Source organism: Centruroides sculpturatus, unplaced genomic scaffold (assembly GCF_000671375.1).
Source record: "Centruroides sculpturatus isolate CEXI.00-Female unplaced genomic scaffold, Cexi_2.0 scaffold456, whole genome shotgun sequence".
In the NCBI taxonomy this organism is placed as follows: domain Eukaryota; kingdom Metazoa; phylum Arthropoda; class Arachnida; order Scorpiones; family Buthidae; genus Centruroides; species Centruroides sculpturatus.
In genome coordinates, this window is record NW_019384609.1 from 293,183 (window position 1) to 297,711 (window position 4,529).

General features: G+C 27.6%; 1 pseudogene; it reads left to right on the top strand.

Moving 5' to 3' along the window:
• Positions 1 to 4,529, top strand: part of LOC111625212 — a 25,843-nt pseudogene that overhangs the window by 6,760 nt on the left and 14,554 nt on the right.

Genomic DNA, 4,529 nt, shown 5'->3' on the forward strand with positions numbered 1-4,529 from the left:
TGAAAATGGATGTACGAACACACAAGCATTTTAAACGCATCTGATCCTTACATTTTTTCTCTCCAGAAAAAACAATTTATGTTATTCAAATAAGATCTGTTTTTAAATGATCAGTGGCAAATAATTATTGCTATGCAAATGAAAAAATTAAATATAAATAAAATCAATTAAATATTATAGAATCTCTAGATTATAAGAATTAGATATAGCCTATTTAGATTTCCATCACTACTTTTAAAATAAAAATTCTAACAATAAAATTAATGTAAATTTTATTTAAATTGAATTAAGTATAAATTACTATTAAAGTAAATTTTTTGCAATGTTATATAAATATTGAGAGCATAAGTCAATACCATCGTCATAATTTTATTTTTAAATACAATATGGTCGTATTAAAACAGTTATATGTTTAATTATTTTATCACCAGATAGAAAAACGAAAAAATTACATTTGTTTTATGTCTGGATTGCCGATATCATTTAAAAATTTCCATGTATAGTTCATTCGTGGACACGAAGAGTATCCACTCGTTTAAACCACTTATTACAAACTTTACGCATATAAACTCCTTGAACTGCATCATGAACCATCCGTTGATGTCTACGCTACATTTTGCTTTCCTCTGCTTATTTGCAGGAAATCTAAACAATCGAACGTCTGTAACTTTACTTTTACAATTTGGTACCACGCAATAATCCATTGTTTAAAGGTTTGAGTACTTAAATACGTAATAATAGTCGACTCACGCAGGATACGTATGGAGTGTAGTCTATCGATAAGTCTCAAAATGGCCGCTGCTGCAAAGAATCACGGGAGCGTGTCCTGACCTTCTTATATAGACCTTGGACTCGATAAATGCATACTAGCGTCAGCTAGTATCAAAGATTGTAACTAAAGTTTGCATAAAATGTTTTTTTTTTCTGCTAGTATAAATGTTTTCTAGATATACTAAGCATAGACTTATAGGTATTATTTAGAATTTATCTTTAAGTGACAGGTGAAGACTGGTTCGCACCGGAAATTACATAATTTTTAACTGTAATTTTTATTAACTTTATTATTAATTTTTATTAACTTATTATTACTTTTTATTAANCATTTCAAGAAATCACTTTTGCCTGTCGTTTGTACGAAAGAGAAAGAATATTTGCCTCTTCGCTAGCAGGTGCATATTATGTAGAAATATTTAAACCAGAATATGTAGAGGTAAATTATATAAAATATGTTACATTTTAACAATATTTATTACTATAAACAAACTACCTGAATTTTTATAGACTATTATGAACAGCAACGTTCTTATAGATAAGGGTTGGATGTATAAATACACAAGGCCGTGGCTAGGAAACGGGTTAATTACCAGGTGACACATTTATATAGTTTTTTTCACATTATTATATGAAAATTTATGTAATTTTTACAATATTAGAATGATAATTTAAGTTCATAAATTATGTTAAATTATTCTAGTGCAGGAGAAACTTGGAGGAGGAAGAGGAAATTGTTAACTCCTGCTTTTCACTTTAAAATATTAGAAAATTTTCAGGTGATGATTAATAAACATTCTAAAGTTTTAATTGAGAAATTAAGAAGAAATAAGGATCCGTGGGTTAATATTTTACGTCTGATGACACTCTGTACTTTAGACATTATTGCAGGTGAGTGTTAAAATATTCCTATCATATTCAAAACATATTTTAATAAAATAAAAATTAAGAAATGAATCTGTAAAAGATGAAATATACAGAAATTATTTGTAAAATTACAAAATTTATTTAAATTTATTGCAAGGTTATGAGTAAGAATCCCTTTGCAATATCCTTCATGATGTGTCAAGATCAAGCTTACTAAAAAAAAGTTGCAATTCTAGATGAATGTTAACTTTCTATAGAAATTATTTATAGTTTAACTTATTTACTACGAAATAATAATAATTTAACACTTGAAAATACTATAAAATTGCAAGGATATTTACAAAAATACTAAATATTCTTAAAGATTTTTGTTTGCACACGCAACTGCAAAACCATTAAATTATTGATACATTCGATTGTGTATATAAAATGAAGTAGGGATGAAAGTTTGCTGACGAATCGCTAATTACAAAGCACACGAAAGCGATTGTTCATGTAAAAAATAGCGGTCAACGTTACAATAAGTCCTCTCTCTATAAATACATGTTAAGAATGCGAGTTTATAGAGACTTTTCTTTGGATATTCATGATAAAATCATTTAAATAATTCCAAAATCCTTTGTGTAGAAATATATATTATAATAATTTATAGAAGCTAGAGTTAGTTTCTGTATAATCATTCTTGAATCTGGTATTTGTGAATGATCTTAACGTGTTGAAATTGTAAAATTTTCTTTAAAAGAAACAGCAATGGGAGTGGAAATAAAGGCACAAGAAAATGAAGAATCTGAATATGTAAAAGCCATTGGAAAGTAGGCATTGTTTATTCTTTATCACTCATCCATTATTAGATAATTTATTTATAATCTTTTATAGAGTGGAAGAATTGATAATTAACAGGATATCAACACCTTGGTTATGGCCTGATATATTTTTTAACATATCACCAACTGGTAGAGAATTTAGAAAAGTGGTTAACACAATACAAAGTTTTATTAAAAAGGTAAATCATTTAGAATTATTAAATCTTCATAATTAACTATGAATGAGTGCGAATCATTTTTTCTAGGTGATACAACAAAAAAAGAAAGAAATGCAAGAAAATTTAGAAGATAATATTAATGAAGATGATAACGAAAATATCTACATGCAAAGCAAAAAGAAGAAAGCATTCCTCACGTTACTCCTTCATCATTATTTAAAAGATGGGGATATTACTGAAGAAGATATTCGTGATGAAGTGAATACATTTATGTTCGCGGTATGTAACTGATCTATCTTCATTTTCTCTATGATTTTTTATGCTAATTTTAAGGTAATTTTGGGGGGATTTAGGGACACGATACCACTGCAGTTGGCATCAGTTGGGCTCTATACAATTTGGGATTGTATCCACAAATACAACAGAAACTCTATGAAGAAGTTCAAAGTATTTTTGGTGAAGATAAGGAAAGAGCAGTTAATCAAAATGATCTTCGAGAGATGAAATATCTAGAATGTTTTCTAAAGGTTAATATAATTTAATCAATTGAATATTGTTAATCAAAAACAATTAATTATGAATATTCATAATAAACAGGAATCTCTCAGATTGTATCCATCAGTTCCAACTATTATGAGAACTAATAATAAAGACTTTAAGCTAAGTAAGTATATTATTAACTAAACAAACAATATACCGAGATATTAATAATAAATTTATTAAATTTTAGATGATAAAATCACAATTCCAGCAGGAACATCAATTTGTATTTATATATATTTACTCCATCGTGATCCTGAACTTTATCCAAATCCTGAAATATTCGATCCTGATAGATTTCTACCAGAAAATTCTATAGGAAGAAATCCTTATGCTTATATTCCTTTTGCAGCAGGACCAAGAAATTGCATTGGTAAGTATTTAATAAGGATCAATTTAAATATTGTCCTGAATGTAATTCTCGTAATCTTTCTTATTATTTAGGGCAAAAGTTTGCTTTTATGGAAGAGAAAATTGTCCTTACTAATATTTTACGTCATTTCCGGATCAAATCTCTGGATCCACCCGATAAAATTACGGAATGTGGAGAAATTGTACTTCGTCCTATGAATACTTTAAGGTTGCAATTCGTGATGAGAAATGAATAGAATCATTCAATTTTTACTGTATTTATCTACGTATTGGATATAAACAATTAATTTTTGTATTCTAGAAAATTTCTACAATATAATTAAGAATTTACTTCGATTTCTTTATGCTCTAACAATACAATTTTTGTACTTTAAAATAGAATTTTCATATATACAGTGTAATCAATAATGTAAATGTAACACATCAGATTGAATTCCTAAATGGAAAAAATCAAATACAAAAATAGGAAAAAAAAATCATCTACATATTTTGGAGATTAAATATTAGTTTTGTTCAGATGTTCTATTGAAATATCAGAGTCCATTATTTATATCAGGCATATTTAGATAATAGCATCTGTTGTAGGTATCGTACGTCGTGACTAGGGAATTCGATCCCGGTCCTTATTTCTAATCCCGGGATTTCGGGATTATACTTAGTCAATCCCGGGATCCCGGGATTATTTCGGTATTGAGGATTAATAAAAAATAAGAAAATCTTACAGAAATCAACAAATCAAAATTTAGACAAAAATCAACATATTTTACAGTATACACCTAGCTAATTTAATCACTCTAACTAATCAGACTCAGAGTCAGACTAACCAGACTTAAAATCACTCAGTCTTCATGTTAAATTTATTCTTTTTTAAGCATCACTGAGATCTCTTTAAACTCACATAAATTGAAAAAACCTTTATGTAACAAACTATGCAAATAAACGTTGAAAATTAACAAAAATCTCTCTTAACATCGACTAAATAGACTACTTTCATATA